The following is a 23,819-nucleotide window of genomic DNA, read 5'->3' on the forward strand; positions in this document are numbered from 1 at the left end:
GCTTGGCTAGTCTAGTAAAGAGAAGGACCAGGGGAGACATGATAGTGGTCTTCAAATTTGAGGGGCTGCCACAGGGAGGAAGGGGTCAAGCTATTTTCTAAAGCTCCTGTAGGAATAATGGATGGAAACTGAACAAGGAGAGATTTAACCTGGAAATAAGGAGAAACTTTCTGACAGTGAGAACAATCAACCAATGGAACAGCTTGTCTTCCAAAGTTGTGGGAGCACCATCACTTGAGACTTTCAAGGAGAGATTGGACTGCCATTTGTCAGAAATGGTGTAGGGTCTCCCGCTTGGGCGGGGGGTTAAACTAGATGACCTACAAGGTCCCTTACAACTCTGATTATCTGTTATCTGATTGCCAAATGCCAGATTTCCCATACTTCCCATGAATATCCAAATTAAAATAATTCCTGGGTGTTATTAGAAATTAAAATGTGAGGCTCCCAATTATGTAATAATGTTCTAGGACATTATCTGAAGGGGTTAGAGATCAAAATTGTCAAAAGTAAAAGGAAGGAAATTAAAGTTAGTTTATTTGATCACGGTTAAAACAGATACTCTACGTTATCTCTGCTAAACATCACCAATTTGTTCATGATTAGCAATTTACTAATCTTTGTGATTCCTCACACAACTCTTAGTTCTATGGTGTTTATGATAACCAATTTAGCCATTAATAACTATTACATTTAATTGCACAAAGCACAACAGACGGAAGATCTCATGCCAACAAGCTAAAATTTACACATTTTAATCTCAAAAAATTGCCAAGTTTGTGAATAATTGGGAAGACAATGCATAACATTAAAACCAGTTTTGAAAAAGGTGTGTGTGTGTGGGGGGGGGGGTTAGTGAGGAAGGTAACAAGCTGAATATCAGAACATTTTTTTCTTGTTTTCACCAGAAAGGATGATAACTATATCAAAGATTTTTAATTGATAGAAAAACAGAAGATGACAGCATAAAACTAAGAACTGCCGTTTTCTTTTCCAGAGACTGAGTGGCAGCATCTGACCAAGGTTATTTGGACTTACAAAAAGATGGTGTTTTTCTTTTTGTATCAGTGGTTTGTCCTATTTCCAGCAAGTTATACTAGTACAAAGAGAAAACTATTACATTTTTTTCCTCAAATTACAGTTAAGCTGTCATAAAAAAACTCAAAGCTGGAGTTCTGCGAGACCTGCATATTTCAAATTCTCATGCTTACAAATTACTCCTTTTCAAGTCTATTTTTAAATTGCAGTTTAGATTACAAAATCCAGTAAAATGAGAAAAACAGAAGGACAATGGGAGCTTGTTCTAAATAGTCACCCAAAAAGTATGAATCAGATTGGTTTGTTTAAAAGTGCCAGGACCAAGAAAAATTCAGATGCAACACAGGGAAAATTAGTTGGAGACCTGGTTTTCCCTTTGCCCCCTACAAAAATATCTTGACAATTCTCTTAACAACCATGACAATCAGATGCAACTCAATTAAAAATCACCTTGCTTAGCAATGGACATTCAGAGTCCAACTGTGGTCATAATTTGAGGAGTACCTGTATACACTCTTATCTTCCTTGGGAATTTATTTTAGCGTTGTCAAAAAATTATCCTAGCAAAACTCATAGTATGTTGATGGGGATCTTACTGAGCCTCAAAACTTTATAATTATGACCAACCCCCTGCCTGAAATGAAAGTAACCCACTTCGCAGCAATTTTGTCCTTGTAACTGTGACTGATGAAACCTTTTATGTTAATTTTATCATTTAGCTAATTTCTAGCATTACAATTTAGAGGCAATACTTTAATCCCTTCTTCTTGAGTGATGCATTACTGAATTGCCACTTACCAAGGACTTTGGCTGTTGAAAGAGACGTTGGGGAGGAGGGGGAGGGATGAGAGAGTATATGAGATTCAAGAGAGTTTGTATGGATTTTATTTTTATTTTTATTTTATTTGGTACATGATTTCATCTCCAAGATCAACCAGTCAGAATAGAGCTAGAAGGGACTGAGGTCTTCTAGTCCAACCTTCTGCTGAAGCAAGAGACCCTGTACCAATTCAGACAAATGACGTTCCAGTCATCAACTTCCACTGATGAAGCACCCACAACATCTGAAGGCAAGTTGTTCCACTGGTTAATTGTCTTCACTATTAGGAAGTTTCTCTTTAATTCCATGTTGCCTCTACTTTCCATTCATTGTCTCTTGTCCTCCCCTCTGGTGTTTTGGAAAATAAATTGACCCTCTCCTTTTTGTGACAGCCCCTCAGGTATTAGAAAATTGGGAACGGTATTCAGAAGAGCATTATTAAGTATCTGGAACAAGCTAGGGAATTGGTGTAGTGATTAAAGCACTAGGCTAGAAACCAGGAGTTTGTGAGTTCTAGGTCCACTTTAGGCACAAAGCCAGCTGGGTAACCATGAGCCAGTCACTCTCTCTCAGCCCTAGGAATGAAGCAGTGGCAAATTACCTCTGAAATCTTGCCAAGAAAACGGCAGAGACTTGCCCAGGCAATCACCAGAAGTCAACACTGACTTGAAGACACAATAGTATAATATAGTATAGTATAATATATAATATATGATATGATATGATATGATATGATATGATATGATATGATATGATATGATATGGTATGGTATGGTATGGTATGGTATGGTATGGTATGGTATGGTATGGTATAATATAATATAATATAATATAATATAATATAATATAATATAATATAATATAATATAATATAATATAATATAATATAATATAATATAATATAATATAATATAATATAATATAATATAATATAATATAATATAATCATATCATATCATATCATATCATATCATATCATATCATCATATCATATAATATTATAATAAATATAATATAATATCATATCATATCATATCATATCATATAATATTATATCATATAATATTATATCATATATATTATATATTATATTATATTGTATTGTATTGTATTGTATTGTATGATATGATATGATATGATATGATATGATATGATGTGATATGATATGATATGATATGATATGATATGATATGATATGATATGATATGATATTATATTATATTATATTATATTATATTATATTATATTATATTATATTATATTATATTATATTATATTATATTATATTATTATATTATATTATTATACCATACCATACAATACCATACCATACCATACCATATCATATATTATATATTATACTATTATAATAATATAATATCATATCATATCATATCATATTATATCATATAATATCATATAATATCATATTATATTATATCATAATATAATCATATCATAAAATAAAATATCCACCAGGTCAAGCAAACCCTTTAAATAACCTAGCATTCAATGAAAAGAAATTGTTAATTGAATGGAATATACCCTAAATGTCTGTCTGTCTGTCTCTGTCTCTGTCTCTGTCTCTGTCTCTGTCTCTGTCTCTGTCTCTGTCTCTGTCTCTGTCTCTCTCTCTCTCTCTCTCTCTCTCTCTCTCTCTTTCATGCAGTTTCTTGAGCTTTAGGATAGATTGAATGACAGCTGTAATGATCCAATAAAACAGAAAGAAGTAAACATTTCTACAAACCAAACTGAGGATCAATTTTTCCAAGCTACAAATGCCTTTTATTTTTTTGGAATTGTTCCAAACTTAGTTAAAAGGACAGTCTGTCCAGAAGTGAAAATTTCATCTGAGAAGGGAGAAAAGTTTTACAGATCGAAAGAGCTCTTTTAGACTTTTGGCTAAATTCATGTCTCTAAACAGCATTTCCTGCACTCACTAAATTAATCAGTCAGTTAAACAATGGAAAAGACCGTGGTGCAGAGGTGATATTCAGCAGGTTCTGACCAGTTCTGGAGAACTGGTAGCGGAAATTTTGAATAGTTCGGAGAACCAGCAAAGACTACCTCTGACTGAAGATTTTATAGTATCCTTCCCCTGCCACAGCCACCAAGCCACGCCCACAAAACCAGTAGTAAAAAAAAAAATGAATCCCATCACTGCCCTGGTGCATGACCTGCTACCTACTGGAACATAACATTGAAGAACATTGGGTTCTCACTCTTCACATAAATTAATAAATGCTTCCAATTGCCTAAAGAATTAATGGAATTTTTCTATCACTGCATTGCTTTTCGAAAAAAGGAAGGCAACCAAATGGATCCTTCCAAGTATCATCTGATCATCCTCCAAAACATCCCCAATAAATTACATGGATGCTTTTTTGTTCTATAAGCTTCTGGATTGGCCAGGACAGGAGAAGAAGTTTCAAGCCCATAAACAAATGGGCTTTAGGGAGGGCTGGTCTATTACAAATCAACAGGTTTTAGCAGAGAAATACAAGCAAAAATAGTCCTGCTCTTTATGTCTTGCCTTTATTGATTTAAAATCAGTTTCTGATACCATCCCTGGAGAAAGCCTATGGTAAAAGCTGTTTCATTCATCCATAGATGGGAGGTTGTTTTGCTTAATGAGGATGTTGGTTGCATGGAAACGCAGCTGCTACACATGTTAGCAGCCATTTCTCTGAAGATATCTGGAGATATCTTTGTGAGATGTGTTGATGGTCAGATCTGCCATCTTTGCTTATTTATTTATTTATGTTCCCTTCTTAGTTACCCTATCTCTTATTAGTACTGTACTCTAGTGATTCTCAACCTGTGGTCTGTGGATCCCTGGGGAGCTGTGATATTATCCCAGAGGGTCTGTGAAGGCTTAATGCAGTCTAGTGCTTTAAATCTTGAGCTAAGTCTTGGTGGTCCATGGCCACCATCCGTGGCCACAAAAGATATTTAAAGGGTTAAGGTTAGGGTTAGGGTCCATGGTGAAGAAAAGATAGAAAGTCTATTTGGGCAGTGCTGAAATCAAATACATTACTATTAGTATTGTGGTTGGTTGCACAGTCAGTGAGATGTTGAGACTGGATTTGGCATGTATTTTCCAACCTATCAAATCCTTTGTAGAAAGTTAGCACGCACCCTTCTCCTAGATGAATGAAATATTCTAGGAAATATTAAAAAGGCGGAATATTAAATTTCCCTGGATGGAAAAAGGAGAAACATGTTTTTAAAGACAAAGAGCAGCTCCCTGCCTCCCAGCAGATATTGGGTGCACATTAAGACTGGGCCAGGCTTATTTACAAAACAATTAGACCTTCACCTCCAGGGTGATGGGATGAAGACATGATCCCTCCAGGACATAATAGTATTATCTGTCAGCAGAGCTCACCACATGGCACAACCAAGCCCCTTCATTGCATCACCCAGCAAGGTTCAACCAAACTTACCTCAGGCAACCTCACTTATGACCCCTGCATAGCTCCCTAGGATTCTGACAACCAATATAATACATTTCTTGCACAGGAACAGGTAGCTCAAGGGCAAAACCCAAGAGAGAGTATAAATACCTCTATTTCTCTCTCTTCCATGTGTTCAGCTACCCAGGACTTCAGCTACCCATGTGGTCCTGTCCATCAATAAACCATCTTTCCAATCAGCCTTCATGTTTCCAGTGTCTTTCTCCCCACCTGGAACTGAACCAGATGGATTTTTTTTCCCCAACACCTTCCAAAGGACCTGGGAAAAGCAGATGTTGTTATCCGATGGCGTTAAAAGTCCTCCATAGGCACCAGGAGATTATTATAGGGAAAAGGGTTCACAATGTACAATCTGAAACCAAAACCAGACTTTCTCAAAGGCGTCACAAAACATAATGGAATTAACATCGTAGACCAAGTTTCATCCCTTAAATCTCTTGGCGTAGCATTTCAACCCTTTGGAATCTGGAATGAATACATTCCATTTATTCCTGAGGTTAGAAATTCCTTTAAGGCCATTCTGGGCTTCTTTTGTAGTACGGGAAGCAAGAACATACACAGGGCCATCAAACTGTTTAAAGCCAAATCCTTCTCCCGATGTTACTGTCCCCCAGATATGCAAATATAATCCATTACATATTATTCACTCAAGCTTCCTTGGAGTATTATTTTGAATATCCTCTTGAATTTCTGGGATGATCCCCCTGGGGTCTAAAGTCTGCATTTGCTGGCTCTATTTCTGGCTGAAACAATACTCTTCCAGAGATTCCCTGGCAGTCAAGGCCCTTTTTGATACTCTCTCGTCTCTCCCTCTTCCTTCTCCCCTTCCCTCTCCCTCCCAAGCTAGAAGTCAGAAAGATCTATTCTACACCAATGCAACTTCTCACACAATGGCTTCCTGGACATGGGGCCTTGGAAGGGACCTTGAATGTCTTCTAGTAGTCCAAACACCTGCTCAAGCAGGAAATACCATTTCAGACAAATGGTTGACCATTCTCTTTCTAAAAAAAACCTCCAGAGTTGGAGCACCTACAACTTCTGGAGGCTAACAAGACCCAAAGGTATAATCCTGGGAGAGCAATGTTAGCCATACAGGTGGAGCAAGGTGAATTAGAAATTTGGTGTTGGCAAGATATGAACCAGAAACGTTTCCCTCTAACACATTTCCTATTCAGTCTTACCTACCAATACAATGTAGAGCTTTTTCCTTACCTTGCCTTAATGTCTTCACCTCTGCTATACCGAATGGGAGGTACAATTAATGCCCCTTTTGCAGAGTTAACCTGCCCCATGACTTGGAGGAGCCTACATTTCCAGCCTACGTGTCTTTTCAATGCTCTTTTTACAGCAGTTTGTGTTGTACATGCACAACTCCACTTGCTAGCAATAGTTCCACCTGTTCTGCTGAGAATCTAATTTTCTTTTGATTTCAGACCAGAGTATCTCCATCCATCCCCCCTCTCCATCCATTCTATCTATCTATCATCTGTCTGTCTGTCTGTCTGTCTGTCTATCTATCTATCTATCTATCTATCTATCTATCTATCTATCTATCTATCGTTTCTATCCTCTCTCTCTCCCCCTCCCTGTCTCTCTCCAGTATCTGTCTTCATCCATCCCTTTCTCTCTCTCTCTCCATCCATCCACCCATCCATATCTATCTATCTATCTATCTATCTATCTATCTATCTATCTATCTATCTATCTATCTATCTATCTATCTATCCTCTATCCATCTATCTAACATCTATCTTCTTCATGCACAAAGAGAGGAAGAGAGAGAGAGATTCAGTGTTTAATAATCTGAACCATTTAATTTACTACCATTAATCTTCTAGAATATGTTGACATATCATAATTAGAGCCTCAAAATTTCTTTAGAAATCCTATAGAATGCTGGTCAGTTATTCTAATGAGGACACTAACTATATAAAAAGGGAGTTGAGAATACTTTGTGTGCAAAATATTCCCACCCAGTTTTGAAGATTTCAAGACATTCTTAAGAAGGAAAGGAGTAGATTATTTTTGTATGCAAAATCCTTTCCCCTCAGTATGTAGGAAGAGACCACGAGAAAGCTTACAAAGGACTTAAGGCTGCAGATAAATCTTAATGCTCTGTACATTTGATTAGGTTTTGCAGATTAAATATACTGTGTCATTCACACCATATTTCATTTACAACCACAATTAACAACATAATTACTTGTCTTTCTGACATAGATGCTATCATAGTCACTCATAATTTCTGCTACAGATCTGAGTAACTCATATCATGCTGAAACTTTTCCCTTTCTCAAGGATAGGGTTTAGGATATCCATAAGTGTGTATTTGTGAGTGTGTGTGTGTGTGTGTGTGTGTATGTGAGTGAGTGAGTGAGTGAGTGTGAATTTTTAATCTTAAATGACCTGAAATCACAACCTGATTTTCACACGATGGTATTTTTCCACAAGTTTCTTCACGTTATATAACCATTTTTCCCATTTCCTAAAGTCCTGAGTTTGGATTCTTCAGGATTCTTCCAGATCCAAACAGGTCTGTCCAGTGGTGGGATTCAATTTTTTTACTACCGGTTCTGTGGGTGTGGCTTGGTGGGCGTGGCACGGGAAGGATAATGTAAAATCTCCAGTCAGAGGTGGGATTTGCCGGTTCTCCAAACTACTCAAAATTTCCGCTACCGGTTCTCCAGAACTGGTCACAACCTGCTGAATACCACTCTGGGACTGACCATACTTTGCTTTTTATTTTTTTAGAACAGTTTTTGTTCAGGTAGGTGCTGTCACTCTTATGGCCCATTTCAGATCTATGAGCCAAAAGTAGCTCTTTGAGATTTCATAGTTGCATCCATATTATGTTCTTGTCAGCAGTATGGAAATTATTTCCATTTCCACACTGCTTGATGCCTCTTAATCTTAGACCTAAATTAATGTACTATCCTGGTATTTCTTGATATTGTTCATCCATATCAAGCCTGACCCCTTTAAATTCTGACCCAATAAAAGTCAGTCTGATATTGCTGACTGCTGAGGAAATCTTACATTAAAATGAGTATACAATTTCCCACTGTTTATTTAAAATAAACCATATGGATATGGTCTCCAGGTTTCCCCTCAAAATCATGGTCTTTTCTTCTTTAGTGCAACATTCTTCCAAATATGTATGGAATAGTGTGATTATTGTATATTAATAATATTGTGTTGTTTCTCAGCCCTTCAGCTTAAACATATTCATGGCCTTCATGATTCCTCGTCTGATTTGGTTCTCTCAGTCCTGGTTATATTTATTGACTTCTTCAAAAGCTGGTTCCAGTTGTGAGCTCTCAAAGTGAAATATTGTTCTGCCATGTTTGGATCCCAGCCCAGTTGTTTGAAAGAGTTGTCAAGAAAGCCCAGGTCCCTTCACACCCCTGCCAAGGTGAGAAAATGACACAGCTTACTTTTTTTTATTCCCATCTCTCAGCAGCAGAAATATCAGTTCGTTATAGTGAGCATCTGTTCGCCATAAAACGGGGCATACCCTCCAGACACGTTCTTCATAAACACAGAACACCAGAAATACTGTTCATATTAAACCCATGAATAATACAGAAGTCATGAATTTAAATTATTACTGGCATTTGGAGAAAATGCTAGTATTTCAGCCATTAAATAACAACTTTGCTTTATTTCTAGAAAGAGAACATTATTAAGTTGTAAATCAGATTGCTGGCTTGTCTCTGGAGATATTCCTGGCTCTTGTAACATTCAGAGATACCTCTGACACTCTGTTCTAAACAATTTTTCTTACCTTTGGAGGCTTTGCTCTTGTTCTCTTCCGTTCTCTTTGTAGAATACTTGGGTGGGGGGGAGAATAAATCCCCACACAGACTTTCCCAGGGCTCATATAATGTTAGGTAGTCTATCTGTGGTTTCCCTAATTGTAAAAAGAAAAGGAAAAACTTATGTCAGATAGTATTAATTATTCTCCTAACCTGGATATCTAAGTAAAGTTCAACTACTTATTTGTCTATATATATATATGGGGTGTATATGTGCATGTATGTCTGTGTGAGCATGATTTAAATGTGCCCGTGTGCTGTGATTGTAGCATTTTCTCTAATGCAGATCTTTTTGATCTAGGACTGTCTCTTTGAATAAACTAAAGTAAAGTAAAGTAAACAAGTGCATTAAACAATTATCCTGCAATTCTTCTTCAGACACTTTTTATTCAACTTGCTCTTCAATTTTATTTAAAAGCAGGAGAGAATGCGCATGATGTATAGATAGGTTTATTTATTTATTTGATTTGCCAATTGTTTACAAGATAATAAGTATAAGTGTATACATAGTTGTGAATACATGAAATGGGTACATATAATATATGTATATACATATAACCCATGAAATGGGTACATGAAATGGGTTCATAGATAGGTTCTGCTATCTTGCTCTCGTGTAATGGTCATGTGTCTAAGACAGAGTCTCCAAATTTGGCAACTTTAAGAGTTGTGGATTTCAGTTTCCAGAATTTCCCCAGCCAGCATGCCTTAGCCCCCGGACTAAGGGATGTATATGGCTGGGTCTTGACTTTCATTGTGCAATAATCTCTCCAATAGTCTCCAATCTTTCTGGCTTTCTAAGATTCTTTTCAATCCCAAGAAAAACAAAGTCACATGGAAAAACTCCCACTGGGACTTCTCATACTGGGAAAATATGAATATCTAGGGAGGCTTTGGAGTGATGGAAAGATAGTCAACAGCCAACAGCAACAGCAGGAGAATCTCTGGCAAGAAAAATCAATGGAAAAACTAGATTCACTTAACAACATGTTTCTAACTTAGCAATTGCAGTGATTCATTGAATAACTATGGCAAGAAAGTGGAGTAAATGTGGCAAAACTCACTTCATAACTGTCTTGCTAGCAACAGACATTTTGGGTTCACTTGTTGGTGTTGAGTCGAGGATTTCCAATTTGCACGAATTTCTGCACATATTCCTCTTAAATTTTAATTTTAATTTTTGGTGTCTTGGTTTTTGGGCCAGAACATTAATCACTATAGCAATCTGGCTCTCTACATTGAAAACCATATAAAAGAGATTAAATAATAAATCAAGTGTAAATAGCTTTGCGCTGCATGAGCTAAAGTGCAAATCAAATCAAATCAAATTTGATTTTGATTTGAATTTTTTTTAATTGCATGAAGCTTTGCATCATCTTCTTTTTGTGCACTCTTTTATGTCCCATGCACACATTTGCATCCCATCTTTTGAATAGTGAACTGCACTGCCAGGTTCAGAAGCTCGTGGATTTCTATTTACCTTCTCCTTTCACTTCCCCCACAACAGAAGACCTGGTGGTGTCCCCAAGGTTTGCACAGCTTTACAGACAAGAAAAATGGAAAAGTAAATCTAAAAATACACCCATGGGAACCAGCTTATCTATATTCTACTTACAGCTTGTGAGATGCAACTATGATAAAATCTTTTTAATAATTTGGAAAGCAACACATCTCACATCCTGCCCTAGAAAAGATCCTTCCATTTCTTAGTCTCATCATATGCCTGTGGCTTAGTCAAGAAAAGCAGGCCTATCAAACATTTCTGCTCAACCAGAATAATTTCCCAGTTGTGTTTTTCAAGTTTTACAGGAACATGGCTTTTGCAAAGCTCGGGTTGTTTACCAATTGCCTGGCAATGTGCATGATTTTGTTTTCATTACATGATATCAAGGAGAGCTAACTCTTTGGGGAACCTGAAATGGCTACCTCTGCAACTAGAAGAAACCACACTGTTGGTGTTCTTACAGCAAGTCCTTCAGATAGTCTCGTTGTGAATAGATATCAGCATTCACGGGAAAGTCGTTAGAAGGCTCAATAGAAGATGAATAATAACTCAAGTTCTTTTTGATCATTTTAATCATCTCCTCTTGGGCACGTCAGTTATATATTCCAAATCTTCTCTTCCCTCTCGCAGCTCTTCAAATGCACATATCCCAGGATGACTGGAATAAAATATGAAAAGTGTTTCTATGAAGAGATGGCAAGATATATCACAATTCCAAAGCTTTCTCTTTGTTTTTTTTGAAATTGTAAACAAAAAGACAATAATTTTGGCAGCAGATCATTTAATCTAATATTAAATTTGCCTGTCTTGGGACATCTACACTTTGTCAGAACAGATTTCTAGGCTCATTTAAAGGAGACATGGCAAGATTTAATGACAAGGCACCTAACTTTCAGGAAAGCATGTCAAACAGAAAGTGGCAGAAAAACAAATTTGTTTTCAAAGTGTGCAGAACTCGGATCTTGGGATGGGCGCAAGACTTTATCATTATATTATTTACAGTGCCAATCATTTTCCTCTAACTTGAGACTTTGGGAAAAAAAATTAAAATATGCTCTTTAAGTGTGAAGTTTTTTTTTAATTAAATTTTATTAATGAACAACAAACAGAAAAAAACATTAAAAACAATGAACGTGGTGCATACCTAACAAAAAGTACAAATTTACATTTGTACATAAATATTAATCATCTTTGCTAGAGTTAGTCCTTTCTTTTTTAAACCAGTGGTAAAACTTCTCCCAAATTCTGTAATAATCAGATTCAGTCTTATCTTTTAATTGTTGAGTTATTCTATCCATTTCAGCGCACAACCAAATTTTTCTAATTATTTCGATCTCTTCTGGCATATCATTTCCTTTCCATCTTTGGGCAAGAGCTAGTCTCGTGGCAGTGGTGACATGGAATATTAAATATATTATCTCTTTATTATATTTCCCCACATTAATTCCCAATAAGAAAATTTCAGGTCTGAACTCTATTTTAATTTTACACATCTCTTCTAACCAGTTTCTGATTTTCAGCCAATATATTTGGGCTTTTTCACATTTCCACCATACATGGTAATATGTTCCAATTTCTTTATTGCATTTCCAGCATTTAGGAGATAATTTCGGATACATTTTTGCTAGTTTTGCGGGTGGGATGTGCCATCGATAAAACATTTTAGTAAATTTTCTTTATAAGATGCCGCCAGGGTAATTTTCCTATTCCTTTTAAGTGTGAAGTTGTTACCAATGGTGCCCAAAGCAGGTACAGTGCCAGGCACAGTACTGTGATTCACATACTGTCCCTTGTCTATGGGCTTCAGTGATGTACAGATGTACAAAATGGATGGAGCATTGATTATGATGCCATTGAGCACACCCTGAAAATAGAAAATTAGGAAAAATTGCCATAAAATCCGGGGGGTGGGGGGGAGTAGGGAAAAGAAATATGAACAATCCCCAAATTCATACATTCTCCCATGTACATAATAATAAAAACTCCTTTATTTAAAATCATTAGCAATCAAGATTCCACAATAACTCCATTTTTCTGAAAACAGCCTAGCCAAAATGAATCAAAAGGGTCACAAAGTCCTTGCCAGAATCAAGTAAAATTGCATTTACAACAATATGTGCTAACTGGAATTTAATAGAAGATATTTTCCACTCAACTCATTCTAAGTATAACACAGTGATTTTTTTTTTTCTTGAAGATTACTTGAAAAAATGACAGAAGTATCATTTAAACTGAGCGGTTTTGATGTTGCACTCAAAAGTGAGGAATTAAACTGAAGCTTCTTTATTAATAATATGACAAGATTCAGATAGCATCGGCTTTCCCCTAAAGCTTCTTATTGGTTTATGGATTCAGGCTTTCATTTTTGGAAAAAACACAATTCCCTTACAAACTAATTAAATTCCTGTAGTGTTCAGTTCAGATTTGAGGCCTATTTTGTTTTCCCATAAGAATATAATCTCAGTTTTATAATACTGAAGGATGACAAGACTCTTTTTCTGTCAAATGACTTAACGTCAGATTTGAACAATCTCCTTATTCCATGATGGTCAGACTAGACCTAGAACATTGTGTTCAGTTCTGGGCACCACATTTTAGGAAGGACATTGACAAACTGCAGCGTGTCCAGAACAGAGAAACCAAATTGATAAAAGGCCCAGAAATTAAACATAATGTTTAGTTTGGAGAGCAGAAATCTGTGCAAAACAAGATAGCTGTCATGAATTATCTAAAGGCCTTTCAAATAACAGATAAGGTAGAACTGTTCAAAGTTGATCCAGAAGATTGAACAAGAAACAATGGGCTTACATTACATGTCCAATGATCAGCCCTTGAATTGGTCATAGCTTAGATGATCTTCAACATCTCTTCAAGGGTGCTGCCATTCAAGGAACATGGTGACTCATGAGGTTAGAACACTGGGCTATCAATCAGCAGGCTTGTGTTTGAGACCCGTTGCTGCTGCAGGATAGAGTGAACTCCCATCAGATCTCCAGCTCCTGCTGATCCAGCAGTTCATAAGCGGGTATTGACAAACATATTAATGGGTACCACTTCTGTGCAACTTGAAAAGGGACAAAGCCCCCAACTTGGCGTCTTACAGGCAATGGTGATATCACTGGTGAATCCTTTCATAATGGAAGTACTTTGGTGTTTCTGACACAGAAAAAAATATCCCTTCCAACCTAGATATTTTATATTGCCAAATATATTAGAAGGACACTTTTTTGATAGTAGGTGTGATGACCTGGAGTGCAACACAAATGTAATAAAATCCAAAACATAAATAAATGTCCTTTAATGCCTCCAACTTGGCCCCACTGTTCAATAATTCTCAGTTGGAGATTAAACTTATTCAAAAGTAGTCTTCAAAAGAAAACAATACAGTCTGAACTCAATGAGCAGATGAAGGTGAAATAAAAAACCAAAACAAACTACAATGAAGGAATTTTCACAATGGACCAGGATAAGTAATTACCAACTTCAAGGAGATAACAAGGCACAGTCTGTTGGAAGGACACCAACCAAGATAACTTCAGCCCAAAATAAAACATGCTTTGCTTCGAGCAACTCTGTGTTTTAACCGTCTCTCTTATATACTATTCTCCCCAGCTGCAACCAATGAGGGAGATCATGGCCGCTTCCTCTCTTGTAAGCCAAGTTGTTTCCTTCTCCGTTCCTCCCTGCATGTCCTAGAATGAAGAGGGGATGGGCCTGGTTCTTCCTCTGACTGCCCAGCCAGTCTCTGCCCTTCCCCAGCCTCCTCCACAACCTCCAGAGCCACACCTCCACTCCCTGTCAGCTATTCCTCCTCTTCCTCAGAGTCCAACTCTAACAAGGGCATGACAGTAGGCTTCTGTACCTCCAGATGAATCCTTTTATTAACAAGAAATCGAGTTAAAAAGGAAGAATGAGCAAGCAGAATTACATCTAATCTAAAAGTCTGGTTTGTCCAATTTCTGTTTTGGGAATCATACTTCTGAGAGGAATTAAATATCATTGAGGAATCCATTCATCTTCCCTGGATCTGAGGAAAAATAGCTACTTGTGCATTGCTCCCCCTACTTTCTCTCGCTAGAGGGAAGAAATTACACAACCCAAAACTAGGAATAAAAGTTTCTGTGGATGTTTTTGAATTCACATGCTAGGAAAGAGTTATTGATCTTAAGTGGAACCCAGTTCTGTTTTTTGTTTGTTTGTTTGTTTATTCATATATAAACATTTTAAATACAGTGTATTGTCAGGGCATATTATTTACAAAAGAAAAGAGAAGGAAAAAAATAGTAACATATATAGTAATAAAATAGTAATGGTACAACAGAATAATTTTAACCAAACTTATCTTTATGTTAGCTTATTTAAGTTCTGTGGTTTTTTTTTTTCAGGCCTTACATTTTCCTACTCCACAGTCAAAGTTTAATCATAGAATCATAGGACTTCTGGTCCTATCCAGAGCTTAAATTCTTTTACTATCGCAGACAAATGCTGTCTAGCCTTTGGTTTAAAATCTTCAGTGATGGAGCTTCCACAGTTCCCAGGGATATTAAATCATACCCCTCCCTGCAATTTGATTTCCTGCTGATTTTTTTTTCATAAAGCAAAACAAATACAGTATAATCCTGATACACCAGCGCACAGACAGATGTTTCCCTGCTGCCAACACTCACTCATGCAAATATACAAACATATAGGCAGACAGTTGGCAACTGTGATGCCATATAATCTGTCTATCTGTCTATCTGTCTATCTATCTATCTATCTATCTATCTATCTATCTATCTATCTATCTATCTATCTATCGCCTCTCCTATCTATCAATCTATCAATCAATCAATCATATCTCTCATCTCTCTCTCTGTCTCTCCTATCTATCTATCTATCTATCTATCTATCTACCTATCTACCTACCTACCTACCTACCTACCCATCTATATCTATTTATCATATTTAAGTACCACCCATCTCCCTCACTGAGGGATGTTGGGCTCTGTACAAATAAAATATTAAAAGCATGCAAACAGTATACAACATTTAAATCTCATGTCTGTCTCATTAACCTCTCCCAAAATTTAAATTTAAAGCGTGAGGCTCCATTCACAAGGTCTTAGAGAGACCTTACTTTAAAGTTATAAGATGGAATAATATGATATGTCAGGAAAAGTTGCTGATCTTTGATTTCATTTCACAGTTACAATGGAGCCCTAAAAAGGGACTTACAACCTGGTTTAAAGTTCTGACTTCAGTCAACCTCATATTCACATGTGTCATATTCACACAGTCAACCTCATATTTTGGGGGCTTGGAATCTGGCCCATAATTATGACAGCACCCCATGGTCACATGACCACAATTTACAATGCTTTTGTAAATTTCTTTGCGATTTCTTGCAACAAGCACAGCATAATGAACAGAGGGTTCTCTTACCACCATAACATTCACTTCACAACCTGCTTCATGATTACCATATTCACTTAACAACAGTCACAAAAAAGGTCATAATATGGTGTCTGGTCATACAAGACCATCTTTACAATGGTCATGATTTACGACTGTAATTGCGGGACTCAATTACAATTGTAACTCAAGGACTGTCTATGCAACACAGATTAAATGAACCATCTAAAATTGTGCATGGATGAACAAATCATATATGTGTTGATACATGCAAAACAACAACAACCCCAAATTCCAAAACGGATAGTTTGATTGATCATACTTTTTGAACTGATCAAAATAGTGCTTTAAAAATGTGTTCAATCTTTCACTTTCTCCAGAACTGATCCTCGGAAAGGAAAAGAAGCAAGGAAGCTCAAAAATTAGGCCAGGTATTTCAACTCTGAAGACTGAAATTTAATGTCAGTCTGAGAGTATTAGTGATACTTTATCAAGTTCAGATTAAATCTATCATTCAAGGACAAAGGAAAAAAATGCTGATTCCAATTTTCTCTTCCCCGATTCTTAAAACAGAAAACCTACGAAATGAAATTATTTTTTACTGTTATCTTTATCAAAAATTCAAACGTTTTGTAAAACCAGATTATCTTTTCTTGTTTATCTCCTTCCCATTCAATCCAGTGCTGGATAGAGACTTTAGGAAAATGTTCCCAGGCTTTGGGGATTTTGTGCTTTCAAAGTACTTAGCATTCCTGCTGCTTTTTCCAACTAGATCTTTCTATCTTGGAGTTATTCTTCAGATATTTTTAGTCCTTAAGGTTTGGTGCCTGTTATATTTTTATCCTTTGTGGATTTAACCTTTATGGGTGAACAACTCAGAGCACTTCTTGTAGCGGGATGGAATGAATGTGGCAAATAAATGAATCACAAAACAGAAGTAAGCAAAGTAAAAAATAATGTCACTGCTAAATCAAGGAGATACATATCAGTGCAAGCCCAGAACGTCTGGTGCGAAGTGAGACATTTGTTAATGTTAAATTTTACCCCCTTTAATGACCATTCTTGCCACAGTTCTTAAGTGAATCATTGCGGTTGTTAATTTGGTAACACTATTGTGAAGTGAATCTGGTTCCCCCATTGATTTCGCTTGTCAGAAGATCACAAAAAGTGATCACATGACTCCAGGGCACTGCAACTGTCATAAAAAATGGCAGCGGTTGCTAAGCATCCGAATTTTAATCATGTGGCCACAGGGATGCTTCAATGATGGTGTGAAAAATGGTTATAAAACACTTTTTTTCTGGGCTGTTGTAACTTCAAATGGTTGTTAAGTCAAGGACTACCTATAAATTTCCACAGAAAAGCCAGAAAGTTAAATGTTAGATTTTTTTAAAAAATCGAGTGTTTAAAGTCGCCAGATGCCCCTTGTCCAATTACTGTCTGAGGTAGAATCTTATTAACGCATTGGATTGAAGACACTAAGCAAAAATGTACCGCATCATTTCTTTGATTTCCTTGTTGAATATTAGGAAGTTTTTCCAAATATTCTCTTGTAATCTGACTTCCAAGATTCTGAATTTCAAGGAGAAGATTCAAGGAATAGATATGTAACAACAGAAGAGAATATTTATAGCTCAGCGTTGAACTGTGGGGTCCTTGGTGCTCTCTGAGCTTGGTTGTTTTCTCTCAGATGTTTCATTACCCAACTAGGTAACATCATCACAGCACTGATGATGTTACCTAGTTGGGTAATGAAATGTTTTCAAGAAAACAACCAAGCTCAGAGATCACCAAGGACCCCACAGTTCAACGCTGAGCTATAAATATTCTCTTCTGTTGTTACATATCTACTCCCTGAATCTTTCTGCATGGGATTTATTTTCCAATTCCTGCATCATCTTTGTTTCCTCCTGTGAACTTCTTCCAGCTTATCTGAATCTTCCTTAAAATGTGATATTCCAAATTGGACATGGTACTTACTCAAGGAGAGATCTGACAAGTGCGGAATTATGCGAATCGGTGGTGGGGCAGCTTGAAGCAGAATCAGAAATGGATCCAGATATATTATACATTGATTTGAAAGAAATGGAGAGTGATTGCTTCCTATTCTTTCCTCTGCCCGTACCTAGTTATTTACAGGCTTAGGAATGCTAACAACTCTCCTGCCTGCCTGGTTGTATTTATTATCAGCATTTAGTATTCTCCTTCCTTCTTCTCAATTCCCTTTTCCCCAATTCTCCAGCTCTTGAACCACTTAGCATTTCAGCTTTAATATGAAGTTCAGAATAACAGTGTTGAAAGGCACCTTGGAGGTCTTCTAGTCCAACCCCCTGCTCAAGTAGGAGTCCTATCCCATTCTGGACAAGTGACTGTCCAGTCTCTTCTTAAAACCCTTCAGGGATGAATAACCCACAATTTCTGAAGGCAAGCTGTTCCACTGATTAATTCTTCTAATTGTCAGGAAATTTCTCCTTAGTTCTAGGTTGCTTCTCTCCTTGATTAGTTTCCATTCATTGCTTCTGGTCCTGCCTTCAGGTGCTTTGGAGAATAGCTTGTCTCCCTCTTCTTTGTGGCAGCCCCTGAGATATTGGAGAACTGCTATCATGTCACTGTTAGGTATAACATTGATACCAAATATGGTTTGGGTGAATAAATATATAAAACTTAGATATCATGGTTTAAGTGCTTATCACTTTAAGCACAATGCAGCAGGCAATTAGCCGATTAAGGGTGCGGTTAGAAGTTACTATATAAGGAAGCAATAGAAGCTGGAAAGCTTACTGTCTGTGAGCTGAGCTGTCTTTCTGTCTGTAACTGCTACTTGCTGTAACTGTGTGCTGCTGCGACTAACTGAGTGTTGCTGTTACTAACTGTGATTACTGACTGTGAGTGCCTATGACTGAACAGTTATTGTTTGCTACTGTTTGCTGATTACTGCGTAAGTCTACTGAATATCCAGCGTTTGTTTCTCTGGAAAGTGAAACCGGAGGAGGAGAAGATATCTTTATCGGCTGATAAAGATATTGCAAGGACTCTAAACTTGGACTATACTAGTGAGTCTTACTGGATGGAAATACTGTGAATGACTTAATGGACTGAATGACAATGCTTAAACTCTAACTGGATTAAAAACTATTTAAACTACAAACAGTGTTTGTGTTCAGTGTGTGTATACTCTGGGGCCCTTCCGCTCTCCTTTGGCTGCCTGGCTTGACTACTGCTGCAATACTCTGCTAGGGGTTAATCCTCAAACCCTAACATTGGTTATGGGCCCAGCAGCATAGTCTAACTAACCAGGATATAGCAGAGAGAGTTGGTGTGAGTTGCACATTACTGTAAAAACAAACTGTTTTAATTAGTTTAAAATAGTCAAAATATCTGAAGAGTAATGGCACAAGTAAATTTGTCACAACTGTCCATGATATCCAGGCTGGATGGAACAAACTATGTTTCATGGTCAATGAAATGTAGTTTACTTCTACGTAAAGAAGGTTTGTGGGACATTATAGTAAACCCACCAGATGTGAGTAGCTGGAATCCTGCTAATGATGATGATAACGAAAAGTTACAAGACTTTAAACTGAAGAATGAGCAGGCTTTATGCATCATAGGACTGACTCTCTGTGATCAGCAGCTTGTCCATATTCGTGGAGAAGAAAATGCTGCAAACTGCTGGGAGAACCTCAGGAAGATTTATGTTCGGGACAGTGTAGGAGCACATATAAATCTTACACGGAAGCTTTTTCGAACGCATCTTCAGAGGAATGGAGATATGTTAGTTCATTTAAACTGTATGAAGAGCATTTTTCAAGATTTGCAAGAAAAAGAGCTTATATTTAATGAACTGCAACAAGTCTACATAATATTATCTTCATTAGATAAAAGCTATGATGATTATGTGACTTCGTTAGAGGTATTGCCAAAAGAAAGCCTCTCATTAACCGAGATTACAGGCAGGCTACTAGAAGAAGCCAGAAGAAGGCGTGAGCGTGACGAGCTGAGAGAAGATAAGAAAGAAGAGAAATTATCTTCAAAGCTTGAAAGAAACCAGCAAAGCAAAGTAAAGCACCTGGAAGAAGAGAATTTATCTTCAACGGCATACACAATTAAAAAGTGTTTTAATTGTGGAGGCAGAGGACATTTGGCAAGATTCTGCAAAAAGAGAAAAAGCCAGAATGTAAAAAGCCAAAGAAAGCATTTGAACTAGCCACGTTTAGCAACTCTGATGTGAAGAATAATTTATGGGTGGTTGACAGTGGCGCATCCCACTGCATCACAAGAGATAAGACAAAATTTATAAAAATGTCTACAAGTTCTCAACATATATCTCTTGCTAACGGCTGGAAACTGAAAGCTAAAGGTCAAGGTTTTGCACGTTGTCCGTACATAAACCAGGATATAAAAATGTTGTATGTACCGCAACTAAAGTTTAATTTGCTTTCAGTAAGGGTATTAGATAAATTAGGTTATGTAATTACTTTTAAAGATAATAATTGCATAATTGAAAAAGATAACAAAAGGGTAACTGCAGCTTTAAATGGAACATTATATGTATTAGATAATAGTAAGAAAGGGGAGGCTCAAACTGTATTTAATAATATAAAGCCTCATGAAGAATGTATCCATTTATTGCATAGGCGTTTGGGGCATGTAAATTTTAAAATGCTAAAACGTACAGTTGAGTTATCTGAAGGAATAAGGTTAAAACCTTGTGATAAATATTTGCGTTGTAATGTTTGCTGTGAAGATAAGAGCAAGGTATTGCCTGCAAATAGGCTAAATGGTTTCAAAACAAAAGAACCTTTAGAAGTAGTATTTGCAGACATAATAGGTCCAAAGAAACCCAGTATGGGGGTGCTAGATATATACTGAGCATTATGGACCATTATTCTAGATATGGGTTTTGCTATTTAATGAAAAGCAAAACTGAAACATATCAACATTTTTTCAATTGGCTTAGGTTTGCTGAAAGAAAGTCTAAACGTAAACTGATAACCCTGGTGACAGATAATGGTACGGAATTTATTAATAACAAATTCCAGAACAGACTTAAGATAGCTGGAATAGAGCATAAGAAGTCTGCTCCATACAGGCCAGAACATAATGCTTTTATTGAAAGAAGAGGCCAAATACTACAGGCAATGGTTAGAACAATGTTAAATGATTCTGGGTTACCTGATTCTTTGTGGGGGGAGGCTACAATGTGTGCTAATAACATATTGAACAACGTTGTTAATACAACAACAGGTGAAATACCATTCACCAGGTGGCATGGCAGGAAACCTGACCTAAGTTACCTGCACACATTTGGTGCACCAGCATGGGTGCATATTCCTGCACAAATCAGAAAAAAAGGGCAACATAGAGCTAAAAGATTTTTCTTCGTTGGTTATCAGGCAAACCATAGGGCATATAGATTCTGGGAGAAAGGCACATCTAAAGTGTTATGTAGTGCTAGTGCCCAATTTCTAGAACATGAAGGATGGGAGAAATTAGAACAGGATGCCAATAAAGATGTAATTATTGAATCCTATAGAAATCCCATTAGTTATCCCTGTAACTTTAAAAATAAAGTAAAGAGACAAATACAGGATGAAATAGTGCCCATAAAGGAAGAAACAGATTCAATAGCTGAACAGGATGAGGAAGATGAACAGGTAGAAGTTCAACAAAGTCCTCCTGTAAGCCCTGTAATTCCCAGAAGAACTACACGTGTATCTAGACCGCCTGATAGGTACCAGGCTAACACAGTGTGCCAGATTAATCAAGTTCCTAATTCTGTAGAAGAAATTAAAAAGTATCCTAATAAGGAAAAAGAAAAATGGTATGCAGCAATGAATAAGGAACTGAATTCATTAAGTGATATGAAGGTGTATGAAAATTATGGTGGTTTGACATTGAAATGAGACACAGGGAACTGTCTCTGAGAAAAATGCCAACCCTGAGAGAACTCAGGTAGCAGTATTTATTGAGAAAAAACACAAGCAAAATACAGTCTGCATATTCAGAAAACAATGACCTCAACAGGAGATTACTTCACCAGCATGAGAACACACAATCTTGGAAAGTCCCAGATGTTACCTTGCTAGGGTGAGATCATACAGCCACGGAAAGTCTCATGGGAAAGTTTGGAAAGTCCCATGAGAAAGCACAACTGTGTATCTTGTACCTTGAACTTTCACCCATTTTCCTATTCCTTCTAAACTGGCAGAATCAAAACAGAATGAGGCACTCTGAGCAAAGATACTCCTACCCCCACCAAGAATGCCCACATCTTCCTAGACTTACTGCTAGTTATACAAAGGCCTTACAGAAAATGATAAAATGATCAATAGGTTATATTACCACATTCCCTCCTTTTTATTTATTCAAAGATAGGGGGTGTTTTAGTGGCATAGTACACAGTTCCCTCATGACCTGATCCTTCACGCCGGAAGACTGAGGTACACATTTGTAATAGATTAGGAATACATTGAATAAAACAACATAATAAGATACATATAGCAATAATAATAACAACCCCTTGCAATAAGGAGCGAAACCATGATCCATCAGGAAGCCAGGACCACAGACTGTCCCAGAATGATGCATTAAACCCATCGGCTCCAGATTGATGCTGAGCAATACGATCTTCCATGTCCTGAACAGTCTTTGTAATGTTTGGCTCATAATTATGTATAAAAAACACAACAATGTGAATGAATTAAAGCACAAACTCCTCCTTGGGCAGCTAACATAATATCTAAAGCATATCGATTTTGCAAAGTAACTGTACGAATTTCAGACATTTCTACATTAATCATCTTAATATTCTTTATAGTATCATTAAACATAGCAACAGTAAAATTATTTAAAATATGAATATCTCTATAGTTCATAGCAATTCCCAAAGGCGGGATAAGACCTCGAGAAATTTAGTGTCCACAGATTACCTCCCATGGTTAGACCCGAATCCAATTCCCGACGATTTCGGATCCGAACCTCAGGAGGTAATGTATCTAACTTATAGATAACCGGAATGACAAACCCCAAAGTACATGTCCCTGACCAATTTGCAGGATTTGTTGATATGCCCACAGTCCACATAAAAACCAAAACCCTTCCAGCTGTACATAACCTTGTTGACTTGCCGCTTGCATCAGCTGTTTCATGTCTAGATATTGATACTGGCCAAATGCATCAGACTCATTTTTCCCATTTATCCAAGTTATGTTGTTCTCTGAACCATTTGTCCACTTAATAGTGTAATTGCAGACACTATGATTCCCCAAGAATTGTGAGTTTGTAATGTTTTGGAAACATAATGTGCTGGAGACTGCAGTGCAGTCTTTACCTTGACTGTGAAGTTCATGGCATATGAAATGTTATGCTTTCCGGTCTGCAAAGTAGACCGATTAAATGGAACTCCATGTAGAGTCAGTCCTTCTCCCACTCTCCCAGGAAGGTGCATACACAACCAACAATTGGTGATGTTCAAGTTTTTGGCAGTTGAGCGCAAATCTTTAATGTAATTATTATCTGTCCACAAATCATCGCCCAAATCTCCAGCACGCTGAACATGCTGTCGCTGCTCTCTCCGCACCCGAGCAGCCCAGGACAGATTAGGCAGAATCAGCAGGATCAGGAACCACAGATACGCCATCCTGCTCCTCCGAAACTTCCTTCACAGGTGCCTGCGAATGATCAGGCCGAACACACCGACCAGGAACCCAACTAATTTGACCAAGATGTTCAACTGCTGCATAACCACGCCCCCACGTTATCAGCTCAGC

Source organism: Notechis scutatus, chromosome 6 (genome assembly GCF_049901735.1).
Source record: "Notechis scutatus isolate UNSWTSFEM ecotype Mainland chromosome 6, rNotScu1.2, whole genome shotgun sequence".
Classification (NCBI taxonomy): Eukaryota; Metazoa; Chordata; class Lepidosauria; order Squamata; family Elapidae; genus Notechis; species Notechis scutatus.